General features: G+C 46.0%; 1 protein-coding gene across 1 annotated transcript in view; it reads left to right on the top strand.

The window, feature by feature from the left end:
* The first annotated feature begins 3,579 nt into the window (after positions 1–3,579).
* Positions 3,580–18,945, top strand: part of LOC122930268 (NACHT, LRR and PYD domains-containing protein 12-like) — a 797,118-nt gene continuing 781,752 nt past the window's right edge. The window contains exon 1 of the mRNA XM_044283506.1: positions 3,580–3,637. The gene's annotated coding sequence lies outside the window, so the exon portion shown is untranslated. The remainder of the gene's footprint in view (positions 3,638–18,945) is intronic.

Here is an 18,945-nt window from a genome sequence, read left to right as displayed (position 1 = left end):
GATAAAGGTTCTTTTTCTCTGTCACTGGGCTCAGGGCAGGGTAAAAAGATTGTGCACTGCACCCACACAACTAAATCTATGTAGATCGCTACAGTTCAATTGCAGTTCTGATTAAAGGTGCTTTCCTATTCTCTCCCTCACAGCAGCAGCATCCTCTCCCTACACTAATCAGAGCAGAGTGACGTGCAGCGCTACGTGACCCCAGCTTACAGTTGCAAGAAAAAGTATGTGAACCCTTTGGAATGATATGGATTTCTGCACAAATTGGTCATAGACAATCACAGTCTGCTTAAACCAGGGTTTCTCAACTCTAGGTCCTCGGGACCCACCTACCAGTCTGGATTTGAGAATATCCCACAGAATGAATACCTGTGGTAAGTCCTGATGCATTGACACCAATTATATCACCTGCTCAATACTAAGGAAATTCTGAAAACATGACTGGTAGGTGGGTCCCGAGGACCGGAGTTGAGAAACCATGGCTTAAACTAACAACACACAAAGAATTAAATGTTACCATGTTTTTATTGAACACACCATGTAAACATTCACAGTGCAGGTGGAAAAAGTATGTGAACCCCTAGACTAATGACATCTCCAAGAGCTAATTGGAGTGAGGAGTCAGCCAACTGGAGTCCAGTCAATGAGATGAGATTGGAGGTGTTGGTTACAGCTGTCATGCCCTATAAAAAAAAACTCACACCAGTTCTGGGTTTGCTTTTAACAAGAAGCATTGCCTGATGTGAATGATGCCTCGCACAAAAGAGCTCTCAGAAGACCTACGATTAAGAACTGTTGACTTGCATAAAGCTGGAAAGGGTTATAAAAGTATCTCCCAAAGCCTTGCTGTTCATCAGTCCACGTTAAGACAAATTGTCTATAGATGGAGAAAGTTCAGCACTGCTGCTACTCTCCCTAGGAGCGGCCGTCCTGTAAAGATGACTGCAAGAGCACAGCGCAGACTGCTCAATGAGATGAAGAAGAATCCTAGAGTGTCAGCTAAAGACTTACAAAAGTCTCTGGCATATGCTAACATCCCTGTTAGTGAATCTACGATACGTAAAACACTAAACAAGAATGGATTTCATGGGAAGATACCACAGAGGAAGCCACTGCTGTCCAAAAAAAAACATTGCTGCACATTTACAGTTTGCACAAGAGCACCTGGATGTTCCACAGCAGTACTGGCAAAATATTCTGTGGACAGATGAAACCAAAGTTGAGTTGTTTGGAAGAAACACACAACACTATGTGTGGAGAAAAAGAGGCACAGCACACCAACCTCAAAACCTCATCCCAACTGTGAAGTATGGTGGTGGGGGCTGCTTTGCTGCGTCAGGGCCTGGACGGATTGCTATCATCGAAGGAAAAATGTATTCCCAAGTTTAGCAAGATATTTTGCAGGACAACTTAAGGACATCTGTCCACCAGCTGAAGCTCAACAGAAGATGGGTGTTGCAACAGGACAACGACCCAAAGCATAGAAGTAAATCAACTACAGAATGGCTTAAACAGAAGTGGAGTGGCCCAGTCAGACCTCAACCCGATTGAGATGCTGTGGCATGACCTCAAGAAAAAGATTCACACCAGACATCCCAAGAATATTGCTGTAAAGAGGAATGGTCAAGAATTACTCCTGACCGTTGTGCACGTCTGATCTGCAACTACAGGAAACGTTTGGTGGAAGTTATTGCTGCCAAAGGAGGTTCAACCAGTTATTAAATCCAAGGGTTCACATACTTTTTCCACCTGCACTGTGAATGTTTACATGGTGTGTTCAATAAAAACATGGTAACATTTAATTCTTTGTGTGTTATTAGGTTAAGCAGACTGTGATTGTCTATTGTTGTGACTTAGATGAAGATCAGATCACATTTTATGACCAATTTGTGCAGAAATCCAAATCATTCCAAAGGGTTCACATACTTTTTCTTGCAACTGTATATAGAGGCTGGGTCACATGCTGCACTGGCCAATCACAGCCATGCCCTTAGTAGGCATGGCTGTGATGGCTTCTAAGGGGACAGAGTTAAACGCTTGTTGATTGGCTGCAGCCTTTTAAAAAGCGCCATTAACTCGCCGAACACTGAACCCAAACTTTTACTGAAATGTTCGCGTTCGGGTCCAGGGTCCAAAAATCCTAAAGTTCAGTATGAACCCGAACTTTACAGTTCGGGTTCGCTCAACCCTATTCATAAAGAATGCCTATTTTGCGGCCTTAGCCCCTTATGTGCTCATCTAGATGACGAGATGAAAAAAAAATTATGGTCAAATCAATATATAGATATCTGGTCCTTGGTTTCAGTGGACCAGCACACAGTAGATAAAGAACGGAGACCTAATTCCGATAGATTCGTGGACCGAAGACCTAAGGTCGCCCATACGATAGGTAATTGGCTACAAGCCTTTTCCGTTTTAGGTAACAGGTGTTCCCGTTTTCATTGGCAGGAATTCCGGAACATCTTACCGGGCGCTACCAAGGAAGGCCTACCCTGCCCGCAGCTGCTATGGGATTTGCTGACCAACGCATGATGTCTCTGGTGAGGGAGTCAGTGACGCCAGCAACTTGGTCTGGACATGGTAAGACATAGGCTGAATGGTGGGGCACGGGTAGGGGATGCGGCGGTTGCAGAATTGCGGACTACTAGCTTGGAGGTGACAATTTCATACCTATTATGCCTAAGAGAGCAAGGGGTTTCTGTTTTCGCACAGCGTCGGCTGTCCGGAGTTGGCTTTAACCTTAAGTTGCGTGGTTGGCCAGATGTTAATAAATATTTCCTAATTCGCCCAGCTATTAAGGGCTGGCGTAAAGAACACGTCCGCCTTGAGTGCAGACGCCCTGTGTCGTATTCCCTCTTAACAATGTCCTTCCCGTCGTTTGCTCCTCACCATACGAAGCCATGCTGTTTAAGGCAGCCTTTTGTTTCGCATTTTTTGCTGCCCTTCGCATTGGGGAGCAATGGTTATTTTAGTCATTCATGCAAGGGGTAATGACCTCTGCCTGTTAAAAATCGCAGAGCTGATTACCCTGATTAGAGCAGACTTGGAACTGCTTCCTTCCTTCTTTCACGAGGTTGTGATAGTCTGTTAGGAAATCATTCCCAGGGTCACGTGGCAAGGTGCCAGGGATTCCCACACAATAGAGAAGGCCAGGAGAACAGTCAATGCCCAGATCGCCCGATTTGTCCATTCACAGGCGGGGGTGGTAGTGCGTGACCGCCAGCTGGAGGGTGATAACATGCGGCTTATGCGGCCTGATGGGGTTCACCTTAATGACATTGGGTTAGACATCTTCTTGTCAGGACTGCAGGATAGTGTGGAGCAGCAGGCTTTGTTTTTGTTGGGTGGGGGTCGGAGCGCCGTGTAGGGGTACACGGGCTCCTCAGTGGAAGTCAGTGTGAGTAAAATAAAGATGGAGAATACTGCTTCTTGATACTCTGAGTTTCTCCATGTTTTGATATTGCAAAGTTGGCGGTAACTCAACAAAGAAGGTGTCTTGGTGTGGTTTAATCATTAGCTGCAAGCGTTTAAAGGTGGGGGGCAAGGGTTATAATTCCCGTCAGTCTTCCTCCCTCTGCACTGGACTTTACTCTTCTCTGGAGATCTTGTATTTCTACAGACTGTGTACGGCTTTCAGGTAAGACATTCATCTCTTATATTCAGGGTCTCTTGTGTTATGGTGGGGGTCTCACACTGCTCCCTGATATGAGGGGGTCACAGACTTCCAGGAAGATCCACTTCTAGGTCAGGTTCAGGGAGTTAATACTGACTGAAGAAAATACGGGGTGTGACACAGAGAACAAGGTGCGGTTATATACTGTAACTATACAGCCATATACCTGACCACATACCGTCCACACACAGGACAAGCTGCGATTATATACTGTAACTATACAGCCGGTCATATACCTGACCACATACAGTCCACACACAGGACAAGCTGCGGTTATATACTGTAACTATACAGCCGGTCATATACCTGACCACATACCGTCTACACATAGGACAAGCTGCGGTTATATACTGTAACTATACAGCCATATACCTGACCACATATCGTCTACACATAGGACAAGCCTGCGGTTATATACTGTAACTATACAGCCATATACCTGACCACATACCGTCCACACACAGGACAAGCTGCTGTTATATACTGTAACTATACAGCCAGTCATATACCTGACCACATACCATCCGCACACAGGACAAGCTGCGGTTATATACTGTAACTATACAGCCAGTCATATACCTGACCACATACCGTCGACACACAGGACAAGCTGCGGTTATATACTGTAACTATACAGCCGGTCATATACCTGACCACATACCGTCCACACACAGGACAAGCTGTGGTTATATACTGTAACTATACAGATGGTCATATTCCTGACCACATACCGTCCACACACAGGACAAGCTGCGGTTATATACTGTAACTATACAGCCATATACCTGATCACATACCGTCCACACGCAGGACAAGCTGCGGTTATATACTGTAACTATACAGCCAGTCATATACCTGACCACATACAGTCCACACACAGGACAAGCTGCGGTTATATACTGTAACTATACAGCCAGTCATATTCCTGACCACATACCGTCCACACACAGGACAAGCTGCGGTTATATACTGTAACTATACAGCCGGTCATATACCTGACCACATACCGTCCACACACAGGACAAGCTGCGGTTATATACTGTAACTATACAGCCATATACCTGATCACATACCGTCCACACGCAGGACAAGCTGCGGTTATATACTGTAACTATACAGCCAGTCATATACCTGACCACATACAGTCCACACACAGGACAAGCTGCGGTTATATACTGTAACTATACAGCCAGTCATATACCTGACCACATACCGTCCACACGCAGGACAAGCTGCGGTTATATACTGTAACTATACAGCCAGTCATATACCTGACCACATACAGTCCACACACAGGACAAGCTGCGGTTATATACTGTAACTATACAGCCAGTCATATACCTGACCACATACTGTCAACACATAGGACAAGCTGCGGTTATATACTGTAACTATACAGCCAGTCATATACCTGACCACATACCGTCCACACACAGGACAAGCCTGCGGTTATATACTGTAACTATACAGCCATATACCTGACCACATACCGTCCACACACAGGACAAGCTGCAGTTATATACTGTAACTATACAGCCAGTCATATACCTGACCACATACCGTCCACACACAGGACAAGCTGTGGTTATATACTGTAACTATACAGCCAGTCATATACCTGACCACATACCGTCCACACACAGGACAGGCTGCGGTTATATACTGTAACTATACAGCCATATACCTGACCACATACTGTCAACACATAGGACCAGCTGCGGTTATATACTGTAACTATACAGCCATATACCTGACCACATACCGTCCACACAGAGGACAAGCTGTGGTTATATACTGTAACTATACAGCCAGTCATATACCTGACCACATACCGTCCACACACAGGACAAGCTGCAGTTATATACTGTAACTATACAGCCGGTCATATACCTGACCACATACCGTCCACACACAGGACAAGCTGGGGTTATATACTGTAACTATACAGCAATATACCTGACCACATACCGCCCACACACAGGACAAGCTGTGGTTATATACTGTAACTATACAGCCATATACCTGACCACATACCGTCCACACACAGGACAAGCTGCGGTTATATACTGTAACTATACAGCCAGTCATATACCTGACCACATACCGTCCACACACAGGACAAGCTGTGGTTATATACTGTAACTATACAGCCAGTCATATACCTGACCACATACCGTCCACACACAGGACAAGCTGCGGTTATATACTGTAACTATACAGCCATATACCTGACCACATACTGTCAACACATAGGACCAGCTGCGGTTATATACTGTAACTATACAGCCATATACCTGACCACATACCGTCCACACAGAGGATAAGCTGTGGTTATATACTGTAACTATACAGCCAGTCATATACCTGACCACATACCGTCCACACACAGGACAAGCCTGCGGTTATATACTGTAACTATACAGCCAGTCATATACAGTGGATATAAAAAGTCTACACACCCCTGTTAAAATGTCAGGTTTCTGTGCTGTAAAAAAAAAGAGACAAAGATAAATAATTTCAGAACGTTTCCACCTTTAATGTGACCTATAAACTGTACAACTCAATTGAAAAACAAACTGAAATCTTTTAGGTAGAGGGAAGAAATAATATAAAAATAAAATAATGTGATTGCATAAGTGTGCACACCCTTAAACTACTACTTTGTTGAAGCACGTTTTGATTTTATTCCAGCACTCAGTCTTTTGGGGTATGAGTCTATCAGCATGGCACATTTTGACTTGGCAAGATTTGCCCACTCTTCTTTGCAAAAACACTCCAAATCTGTCAGATTGCGAGGGCATCTCCTGGGCACAGCCCTCTTCAGATCACCCCACAGATTTTCAATCGGATTCAGGTCTGGGCTCTGGCTGTCCATTCCAAAACTTTAATCTTCTTCTGGTGAAGCCATTCTTTTGTTGATTTGGATGTATGCTTTGGGTCGTTGTCATGCTGAAAGATGAAGTTCCTCTTCATGTTCAGCTTTCTAGCAGAAGCCTGAAGGTTTTGTGCCAATATTGAACTGTTCATAATTCCCTCCAGCTTAACTAATGTAGTGTACGGGAGAGTAATACCCCGTCACTACTGAAGGGTCACTTGGGTATTGTCGTTCCCCCTGTATTTAAGGGGAAGTTGGTATAGAATATCTTATAATGTCATGCTATGTATTTTCCTGTTACTGTGAAACGTGCATTTGCAGGCCGGCTAGGGTGTAGTTCCAGCTCTGAGTCACTAGAGGGAGCTAGGGAACCCTAGGTTATATAAGGCCCAGTCAGGAAGTAGTAACAGAGGAGACAGACAGTGGGAAGCAGAGGTCAGAAATGATCCTGTGTCTGAGAGAAAGCAAGGCTATGGGCCTGTGAGAGCATAGCAGGCCTGAAGCCTGTCGGCTAGGAGAGGGTAGTAAAGGCCCTGTAACCGGGTTCCGGATCCAAGGAAAAGGTTCCCCTCCTGAGTCACCATCCGTTCAGCTGAAGCAGCATAAGCGAGCCACAAGCCAAGACACAGATTACCACAGAGGCCGATCAGATAAAGCGAGAGGTACTCAAGATAACAGAGGAGGTACTAGATAAGGACAGCTTCAAGGGTACGCCAGATAAAGGGCATTAGACCTTGGAGGAAATTCACATATAGCGGGACCAGTCAGGAATAGTGTGCAAGCCGCCTGTACTGCATCTCCTGTAATTAACACTCTGTATAATTCATCGCTAAGACCGGCCTTTCTGTAATGTCAAGAACCATCTGTATTCTTCTAAAACCAACCGTCTTTTATGGAACTGTGCACTACCAGTGTCCGTGTATTATCCTGACTGATATTCAGTAAAAGTTCCAGTTTTTGTTGGCTATCCTGTGCTTGCTTCATTCTTCCACCATACTTTACACGGCGTGTCACCGTTTAATTGACACTGGCGTCACGAACTGTTAAATACCTGCCTGTTCCAGTATTTGCCCCAATTGAAGACGACAGTGGATCCCAGGTTAGTGGTCAATCTGCACTACAAAGCCCAGCATACACTACTGACCCCCTGGGACACTGCATCGCTCTTTTTGGCGTCACGAACAGGATCCGCATACTTCTACAGTGCAGAGAAGTGTGAACTGTGTGCTTTAATTACTCCACCACCGTATTACAAAGACTGCAACTTTTATTCCTAACTTGTGGATTACAATTGTGCCTGGGAGGAATTGGAGGCGCTGTACTGTGTTGCGCTACCCCCAGAGAGAAAATCGTACTTGTGGACTGTGTTTTACTGGACTTTTCATCATCCTGCTTGCTGTCAGTGAATTGCAGCATCAGGAAACCTAAAATGGCCGCCGGCGCCATGAGGCTTTTTACTGCGCCATCAGGATGTGCAGAGGCGCGAAAATTTGGCGCCGAAACCTTCCCAGAAGAAGGAGGAGACGACTGCCCTGGAGCGCCGCCCACCTTGAGGAGTGGCGAAGCGGCTAACTACTTTGAAGAGTTACGCCTGGGAGGCGGGGCTCCGATGGAGATAGACTGGCCCAGTGCGTGGGAGGAGTCAGAGTCGATGCAGCAAACAGGAAGAGAAGAGATGGCGTGCGCTGCAGAGAGAGAGGTTGAGACCACGTGCGAGTGGGGCGCCACTCCACCGGACTTTCCGGAGTTGGGGCCGTGGGATCCTCTAACCTGGACGGTCAATCCCGGAGCCCAGGCCATGGATCTGAGCATCACCCGACCCGAGTCCCCACCGATCCGCCGCCGGCATGCAGAATGGCCGGCTATCATGGAGGAGCTGAGAGCCGCGGTGGCAGAAAAGAATACTAGCCGGAAGAAGCGCTTTGAGGAGATGGCTAAGTCGATACAGGGAGACTCCTTCCCGGGTAAGCCCCAGCTCGAAAGGCGCCGAGGGATAGTGGTGTCCTTCGACAAAGACAAAGGCTATGGATTTATCCAGGAGCTGGGGACTGGCCGGGACTTCTATGTCAATCGGCGGTCGGTAAAGCGGCACTACCTCCCAGAACATCTCCACAATCTAACCATAGGGGAAATCGTGGAATACACTCCCGCCGAAAGCTTAAGGGGCCCCTACGCCACCGCAGTGACTCGCCCGAAGGCGCCGGCTGAAAACTGGGACTCTGAAAAAGACAGGGCCGAACCGGCTGAGATAGCTAGCGCGCGTGTGGACAAGGGCCGGACCACCCATCTTCAAAATCAGGCCTACCTCAGTACAGATGTCTTCTGGGAGCCGATCGTGCTGCAGGGCCTGGAGGAGCGGTACCCCCCTCCGGCTGCAGTGAAACGAGAGGAAGAGCAGGAGCGGCATGACAGCTATCGGAGAGCCGAGGAAAGTGCTGAGGCCCGGCGCCAAGCAGCCGCTGCCATCGTTCCCCCAGCGGCCGGACCCCCTGGACCTCCGGTAGATCCGACCACCTGTACCAAAGCAGAACTGGAGGCCCTACGAAAGAGGGTGTACTGGGTGGCGGACCTTGGCTGCGCAGGCGGCGAGCGGTGGTTTCCATTCCCGAGGACGGAGGCCGAGATGGAGGCCGTGAAAGATAAACCTCCCCCTCTAAAAATTGTCAGGGGAGACGGGTTTCAAATGTGGCCGTCCTTGCCGGAACAACTGCTGCAGGTGCCATATGTCGACTCGTCGTCAGAAGAGGAACATGATACCCGGCTGTGAGTACTTTTGCCCTCTTGTTCCTTTCCTTAATGGCCGTTTGTCCCTCCAGTTGGCAGAGCTGGTGAAGCTCGCTGCCAGTTACCCACGGCCGGTGGCCTCCTAGTTGAATGATGTGCCACTGAGTATCAATGCTTCCAGTTGCCTTTGTTTTGTTTGGGACATCCGGTTTGCTGCTGAATTCCCGGTTGTGCCTTGAAGTTTTTGCACAAATTTTATCCCTTTTCACCCCCATTTCAGGTTGAAAAGACATTTTTATGTCAGCAATATTTTAAAGGGTAAGCAGGACTTGCCAGGATAACATGGCCCTGGTATTGTCAGAGTCCTGTATTGTCATTTTATATATGTGCTGCTGACAGTATTTAATAACCGGTTTTTCTATTCAAGTATATGTGCCCAGAGATGGACTTCCTATGTGCAAGCCTCTGAGAGGTTAATTTATTATGGACTTATTTATTGTCATGGACTATCCTGGTTCTTTCAACATCCGCTGTGCCAGGTCAGCACCCCCGTTCCACTCACTATCCTGTGAAAAAAGAGAACGACGCCCCTTGTCACCGCACTTCGCCATTTCCAATTGGGTCTGATAAGAGTGTAAATGACATATCTGTATGCATGCATGTGTCTTCCTCTATTTCAGGTCATGATTCCAGTTGGGCGGGCCCTGATGGAGTACGAGGTCGTACTCAGCTTAAAGCAGCGGGGTATGTAGTGTACGGGAGAGTAATACCCCGTCACTACTGAAGGGTCACTTGGGTATTGTCGTTCCCCCTGTATTTAAGGGGAAGTTGGTATAGAATATCTTATAATGTCATGCTATGTATTTTCCTGTTACTGTGAAACGTGCATTTTGCAGGCCGGCTAGGGTGTAGTTCCAGCTCTGAGTCACTAGAGGGAGCTAGGGAACCCTAGGTTATATAAGGCCCAGTCAGGAAGTAGTAGCAGGAGACAGACAGTGGGAGCAGAGGTCAGAAATGATCCTGTGTCTGAGAGAAAGCCAGGCTATGGGCCTGTGAGAGCATAGCAGGCCTGAAGCCTGCCGGCTAGGAGAGGGTAGTAAAGGCCCTGTAACCGGGTTCCGGATCCAAGGAAAAGGTTCCCCTCCTGAGTCACCATCCGTTCAGCTGAAGCAGCATAAGCGAGCCACAAGCCAAGACACAGATTACCACAGAGGCCGATCAGATAAAGCGAGAGGTACTCAAGATAACAGAGGAGGTACTAGATAAGGACAGCTTCAAGGGTACGCCAGATAAAGGGCATTAGACCTTGGAGGAAATTCACATATAGCGGGACCAGTCAGGAATAGTGTGCAAGCCGCCTGTACTGCATCTCCTGTAATTAACACTCTGTATAATTCATCGCTAAGACCGGCCTTTCTGTAATGTCAAGAACCATCTGTATTCTTCTAAAACCAACCGTCTTTTATGGAACTGTGCACTACCAGTGTCCGTGTATTATCCTGACTGATATTCAGTAAAAGTTCCAGTTTTTGTTGGCTATCCTGTGCTTGCTTCATTCTTCCACCATACTTTACACGGCGTGTCACCGTTTAATTGACACTGGCGTCACGAACTGTTAAATACCTGCCTGTTCCAGTATTTGCCCCAATTGAAGACGACAGTGGATCCCAGGTTAGTGGTCAATCTGCACTACAAAGCCCAGCATACACTACTGACCCCCTGGGACACTGCACTAAGGCCCCAGTTCCAGCTGAAGAAAAACAGCCCCTCGGCATGATGCTGCCACCACCATGCTTCACTGTGGGGATGGGGTTCTTTTGGTGATGTGCAGGGTTGTTTTTGCGCCAAACATATCTTTTGGAATTATGGCCAAAAAGTTCAACCTTGGTTTCATCAGACCATAACTCCTTTTCACACATGCTTTTAGGAGACTTCAGATGTATTTTTGCAAAATGTAGCCTGGTTTGGATGTTTTTCTTGGTAAGAAAAGGCTTTCGTCTTGCCCCTCTACCCCATAGCCCAGACATATGAAGAATACGGGAGATTGTTGTCACATGGACCACACAGCTAGGACTTGCCAGATATTCCTGCAGCTCCTTTAATGTTGCTGTAGGCCTCTTGGTCGCCTCCCAGACCAGTTTTCTTCTTGTCTTTTCATCAATTTTGGAGGGACGTCCAGTTCTTGGTAATGTCACTGTTGTGCCATATTTTCTCCACTTCATGATGACGGTCTCCATTGTGTTCCATGGTATATCTAATGCCTTGGAAATTCTTCTGTCCCCTTCTCCTGACTGATACCTTCTAACAATCAGATCCCTCTGATGCTTTGGAAGCTCTCTGTGGACCATGGCTTCTGCTGTGGGATGTGACTAAGAAACTGTCAGGAAAGACCAACTAGAGCAGCTGAACTTTATTTGGGGTTAATCAGAGGCACTTTAAATGATGGCCGGTGTATGCTGACTCCTATGTAACAGGATTGTGAATGTGATTGGTTAATACTGAACACAGCTACATCCCCAGTTACTTTGTTAACTATTTAGCAGGACATGTAGAGCGGCACCCAGGGATGTCCCTGCACTTACTATAATATCTGGGTGCCGCTCCGTTCGCCTGCTGTGGCCCCCGTTACCATCTGCCATGCTGTATGCTAATCACTACTATCTTCGCACAAGGGAGGAGACATCAGCTTCTGTCCCTGGCCGTTCATTCTCCCTGCCTCGCAGTGCAGAACGGGAGAAGGAACGCCCAGGGACAGAAGCTGATGTCTCCTCCCTTGTGCGAAGATAGTAGTGCGAACGGAGCGGCACCCAGATATAATAGTAAGTGCAGGGACATCCCTGGGTGCCGCTCTACATGTCCTGCTAAATAGTTAACAAAGTAACTGGGGATGTAGCTGTGTTCAGTATTAACCAATCACATGGCGGCGGCGGTGATGGCGGCGGTGGCCATTTTATGCAAGCTCTGTGCACCAGCACTGCATCTGAGCTTTTGGGACATTGAAATCCAAGCTTTAAAAACAGCACAAATAATCTGTTTATAAAAAAAAAAAAATTTTTTGGGCAATTTACAACATCTGGTGCATTTGCAGGCTTAGTCAGTGTGCAATTTAAGCTAGAAATACAGCCATAATTTTCTGGGTTTTTAAAAACACACTTTTTTTGCCAAAAAACACTATTTTCCAGATCTGCAAGTGTTAAATTCAAGTTTAATATATACAGCTTTCATATTCTGTTATTTGGCAATATACAACATCTGGATTAGTCAGTGTGCAATTTAAGCTAGAAATACAGCCATCATTTTCTGGATTTTTAAAAACACACTTTTTTGCCAGATTCCACTATTTTCAGGCCTTGCAGCATCAGCTCGTGTGAAATTCCAGGGTTATTTACTGCTGTCAAATTCAGTTATTAAACAAATGCAGATGTCATTGTGAGATACCGCCTTTACATACTGTCTTTGTATGTAACGGCGGTAATAAAGCCATTTTGGGCACAATTCTTTGATAGCGTCCTAGTGTGGATCAGGGCGTGTGAGATACACCCTTTTAATACAGGGGTTCTATTCAGGTATTTGAAATACAGCCATTTTGGGCAAACAAAATTAAAAGAAGGCCTAGTGTGGATCAGGGCGTGTGAGATACACCCTTTAAATACAGGGGTTTGATTCTTTTTATTACTAAAACACCTTTTTTTGTGCAAAATACACAATTTTTCAGGCCTTGCAGCATCAGCACGTTTGAAATTCCAGGGTTATATGCTGCTGTCATATTCAGTTATTAAACTAACACCCGTTTGGGAAAAAAAGTTTATTTTGCAGCCTTTGCTGCATATGTCATTGTGAGATACAGCCTTTACATAGTGTGGTTCTAGTCAGATATTTGAAATACCGCCATTTTGTGCACAAATCTTTAATTGCAGCCTAGTGTGGGTCAGGCCGTGTGCGATACACCCTGTATATACAGGGCTTATATTCTTCTATTAATAAAACACCCTTTTTGGGGCAAAATACACAATTTTTCAGGCCTTGTAGCATCAGCTCGTTTGAAATTCCAGGCTTATATACTGATGTCATATTCAGTCATTAAACTAACACCCGTTTGGGCAAAAAAAAATTAGTTGGCAGCCTTTGCTGCAGATGTCATTGTGAGATACACCCTTTAAATACAGGGGTTCTATTCAGGTATTTGAAATACCGCCATTTGGTGCACAAATCTTTAATTGAGGCCTAGTGTGGGTCAGGCCGTGTGAGATACACCCTGTATATACAGGGCTTATATTCTTCTATTAATAAAACACCCTTTTTGGGGTAAAATACACAATTGTTGCGGCCTTACATTATCAAGATGTTTGAAATTCCCTTTAAATACAGGGGTTTTATGCAGCCATTTTTTGGCAAACAAATTTTATTGAGGCCTAGTCTGGTTCAGGCCATGTGAGATACACCCCGTACACACTGTCGTTCTATTCTACTATTAATTAAACACCCATTTAGGGCAAGATCCTAAATTAGAGAAATATGAGGAGAGCGTCAAATAAGGGACGTGGCCCCGGTCGTGGTGCTGCTGGTGGAGCTCCTGTTGCAGGGAGAGGACGTGGTCGATCTGTGCCAACTACATGCACAAGTGAAACCCCTTCCTCAGGTGCGAGTAGGCGACAGAACCTGCAGCGGTATTTGGTCGGGCCTAATGCTGCTCTACGAATGGTGAGGCCTGAACAAGTACAGGCGATAGCAGATTGGGTTGCCTCCAGTTCCTTCACATTGTCTCCCACCCAGTCTCCTGCTGAAAGGCCACAGTTGGCACCTGCAGCCGATGTCTATCAGTCTTCCACCTCACCCCGTTGCAAATCAGCCAAGCAGTCTGAGCCCCAAGTCATGCAGCAGTCTCTTCTGCTTTTTGATGACTCTGTTAGCAGGGTTTCCCAGGGACATCCACCGAGCCCTGCCCCAGAAGTGGAAGAGATTGAGTGCACCGATGCCCAACCACTTATCTTTCAAGATGAGTACATGGGAGGACCATAGCAGCACGTCTCGGATGATGACGAAACACAGGTGCCAACTAGAGATGTCCCGAACTATTCGCCGGCGAATAGTTCCCGGCGAACATAGCTTGTTCGCGTTCGCCGCTGCGGGCGAACATATGCGATGTTCGGTCCACCCCCTATACATCATCATTGAGCAAACCCTGTTCCTCACAGTCAGCAGACACATTCCAGCCAATCAGCATACCCTCCCTCCCAGACCCTCCCACCGCCTATCAAAAAGCAAGGACAGAATCCATCTTAGATTAATTCTGAAGCTGCAGTGTCACAAAGTTGTAATCGCATTGCGATTACAACTTAGAGCTGGGTTCCTAATGGTTGTATTGATAGAATATAACGAAGATTGAGAATATAGCGCTATATTCGTTGTCAATTCTAGCAATACAACCATTAGGAACTCAGATCTAAGTTGTAATCGCAATGCGAATAATGCAGGTTATATTAATCGCATTGCGAATGCAAGCTAAGTTCCTAATGGATGTATTGCTAGAATTGACGAATATAACGAATATAGCACTATATTCTCAATCTTCGTTATATACTAGCAATACAACCATTAGGAACCCAGCAGCTCTAAGTTGAATTCGCATTGCGATTACAACTTTCTCAAATCCGACAGTACATTCTAGCATAGAGCCGTTCCCATGGTGATGGGGACGCTCCATGAGCACGGAAGTCGGCGGAAGCTCTAAGTTGAAATCGCAATGCGATCAATTCAAGTTCTATAAATCGCATTGCGATTTCAACAGAACTTCTGCTGACTTCCGTGCTCATGGAGTGTCCCCATCACCATGGGAACGGCTCCATGCTAGAATGTACTGTCGGATTTGAGAAAGTTGAAATCGCAATGCGATTAATTCAAGTTCTATAAATCGCATTGCGATTTCAACTTACCACACTCTGTGTCAACTACGTAATTTTCCATGGGAGTTTTGCCATGGATCCCCCTCCGGCCACAGTCCAGGTGTTAGTCCCCTTGAAATAACTTTTCCATCACTATTGTGGCCACAAAGAGTACCTGTGGGTTTTCAAATTCGCCTTCCTATTGATGTCTATTGCGGTTCGCCCGGTTTGCACGTTCGCGAACATTTGCGGAAATTCGCGCTAGCCGTTCGCGAACAGAAAATTTTATGTTCGCGACATCACTAGTGCCAACTGCTGGGGCTTTCGAAAGTGTGCAGACCGACAAGAAAGGCAGGGGTGAAGACTGGGTGGAAGATGATGTGGAGGACGATGAGGTCCTCGACCTCACATGGAATCAAGGTCATGCGAGTGACCTGTGTAGTTCGGAGGAAGAGGTGGTGGTCGCACAGAGCCACCAGCACAGCAGAAGAGGGAGCAGGGTGCAAAAGCGGAGCGGCCGTCCTCTAAACAGTACACCTGCTACTGCCCACCGCAGCAAGGGACCGAGCACACCAAAGCCAGCTCCAAGGAGTTCCCTGGCGTGGCAGTTCTTCAGACAATGTGCTGACGACAAGACACGAGTGGTTTGCACGCTGTGCAATCGGAGCCTGAAGCGAGGCATAAACATTCTCAACCTGAGCACAACCTGCATGACCAGGCATCTAAGTGCAAAGCACGAGCTGCAGTGGAGTAGACACCTCAAAAACCAAGAAAGGTCTCTGGCTCCTCCTGCTTCCTCTTCTGCTGCAGTCTCGGCCTCTTCATCCACCTCTGGAGTGACAGTGCCACCTGCCACCCCGCAAACAGAGGATCTTCCAGCAACACCACCACCTGGGTCACCAAGCATCTCCACAATGTCCCACGGAAGCGTTCAGCTCTCCATCTCCCAAACGCTGGAGGGGAAGAGGAAGTACCCCCCTACCCACCCACGATCACTAGTCCTGAATGCCAGCATTTCTAAATTACTGGCCTTTGAAATGCTGTCATTCCTCTGGTAGAGACGGATAGTTTTAACCTCTTAGGGACACAGCCTTATTTCACCTTAAGGACAAGGCCATTTTTTGAAAATCACTAATCTTTCAAGATGAGTACACATTAACTGCTGATAACTTTAAAACGCTTTGACTTATCCAGGCCATTCTGAGATAGTTTTTTCATCACATATTGTACTTCATGACACTGGTAAAATGAAGTAAAAAAATAAATAAATTATTTATAAAAAAATACCAAATTTACCAAAAATGTGTAAAAAAATTGCAAATTTCCAAGTTTCAATTTCTCTACTTCTATAATACATAGTAATACCTCCAAAAATAGTTATCACTTTACATTCCCCATATGTCTACTTCATGTTTGGATCAATTTGGGAATGATGTTTTATTTTTAGGGGACGTTACAAGGCTTAGAAGTTTAGAAGCAAATCTTGAAATGTTTCAGAAATTTTCAAAAACCCACTTTTTAGGGACCAGTTCAGGTCTGAAGTCACTTTGTGAGGCTTACATAATAGAAACCACCCAAAAATTACTCTATTCTAGAAACTACACCCCTCAAGGTATTCAAAACTGATTTTACAAACGTCGTTAACCCTTTAGGTGTTCCACAAGAGTTAATGGCAAATGGTGATAAAATTTAATAATTTAGATTTTTTGGCAAATTTTCCATTTTTTCCAGTAACAAAGCAAGGGTTAACAGCCAAACAAAATGCTATATTTATTGCCCCAATTCTCTAGTTTGCAGAAACACCCCATATGTGGCCGTAAACTACTGTACGGGCACACAGTAGGGCATAGAGGGAAAGGTGCGCCGTATGGTTTTTGGAAGGCAGATTTTGCTGGACTGTTTTTTTTGACACCATGTCCTATTTGAAGCCCCCCTGATGCACCCCTAGAGTAGAAACTCCATAAAAGTGACCCCATTTTAGAAACTACGGGATAGGGTGGAAGTATTGTTGGTATTAGTATAGGGTACATATGATTTTTGGTTGCTCTATATTACACTTTTTGTGAGGCAAGGTAACAAGAAATAGCTGTTTTGGCACCGTTTTTATTTTTTATTATTTTCAACATTCATCTGACAGGTTAGATCATGTGGTATTTTTATAGAGCAGGTTGTCAGGGACGCGGCGATAGCTAACATGTATACAATTTTTTTATTTATGTAAGTTTTACACAATGATTTCATTTTTGAAACAAAAAAAATCATGTTTCAGTGTCTCCAAAGTCTGAGAGCCATAGTTTTTTCAGTTTTTGGGCGATAATCTTAGGTGACGGTTTGATTGGTACTATCTTGGTGTACAAACGACTTTTTTGATCTCTTTTAATACCTTTTTTGGGAAGTAAGGTGGGCAAAATTTTAATTTCATCATAGTTTTTTATTTTTTAATTTTATGGCGTTCACCGTTCGGGTAAAGTAACATGACCGTTTTATAGATCAGGTCCTTACGGACGCGGTGATATAAAACATGTGTAGGGAATTTTATTTTTTTCATTTTTAATCAGTGATAAATGTGTTATTTGATTTTGACATTTCTTTCACTTTTTTTCGACCCAGACCCACTTGGTTCTTGAAGATCCAGTGGGTCTGATATCTGTATAATACAGTACAGTACACTATATAGTGTATTGTACTGTATTTTACTTACACTTTGTCTGAACAGATCTATGCCTTTAGCACAGATCTGTTCAGCACAGATCTTTTCAGCACCATGGACAGCAGGATGCCTGAGAAGGCGTCCTGTTGCCATGGGAACCTTCCCCGTCTGCCACAACTGAGCAGATGGGGAAGGGGAAGGGTAAGGAGGGGAGCTGTCTGGGGGCTCTCTCCCTCTCCCATCGGGGGGTTGCAAAGGCATGGCAGCCCCCCGATGGGAGAGGGAGGGAGCTCCCTGACTGTTAACCTCTTCCATATAGTGGGCCGTACGAACCGCGGTATGGAAAGGGTTAAACGGCTGCCATCGCATCACTGTCACGGCTGAGGATGGGGAAAACCCTCAGCCGTGCGGTGAAAGAAGGTGGTCGCTGCTTGACCAGGACGACAGGATTAGGGAGCAGGTCACCTCCTATCGCATCCCTAACCTGACCCTGTCTCCTACCTGCATGGGCCGACCTTGATGGTAGGAGGACCCATGCGCAGGAACCTCGGAGCCCTGACTTACCCTCCGTCCGGTCCCTGGGCTAAGGAGCAGGGTAAGACAACCCACTCCTCCTGGGAAACGGAGGAGCAGGAGTCTCACTGGCCAAGCTGCAATAAAGGGAGAACAAATACAACCTATGGCAATGGCAGGTACTTGCCACAAAACTAACTCTCACCTGCCACAGACAGAAAGCCTGGAACCCATGTGAAAGTACAGCCCACAGACAACAGGACTCAGTACAACACACAACACACGGGAACCCAGGACCATAGGTGCAATAAAAGGGCATAAAGACAAAACACATCTTCAAAACACCAAACAACATATATTTTGCTATGACCAGAAGGATGGCCCCCACTTGGCAGATGGAAGAGACAGGAGGCTGCTCCAGCAAGCATGGCTGAAACAACCCACTGAGCCATAGCAAACACAGAGGCTATATAGGCCAGAGTGGCCACACCCACACAGACACACCCAGTGTCTCACACACACACTGGGAAGGGAGTTAACCCTTCCAGCACCAGGGAAGAGAAACCACCAACATAAAGGGGAATGTGTCCAACTCCAAAACACACTGTGGCTGTTGCCGCTGGCAACG

The sequence above is a fragment of the Bufo gargarizans genome, chromosome 3 (genome assembly GCF_014858855.1).
Source record: "Bufo gargarizans isolate SCDJY-AF-19 chromosome 3, ASM1485885v1, whole genome shotgun sequence".
NCBI classification, from domain to species: Eukaryota; Metazoa; Chordata; class Amphibia; order Anura; family Bufonidae; genus Bufo; species Bufo gargarizans.
Note: the sequence above shows the minus strand (reverse complement) of the source record. Positions and strands in the feature narration are given on the sequence as shown.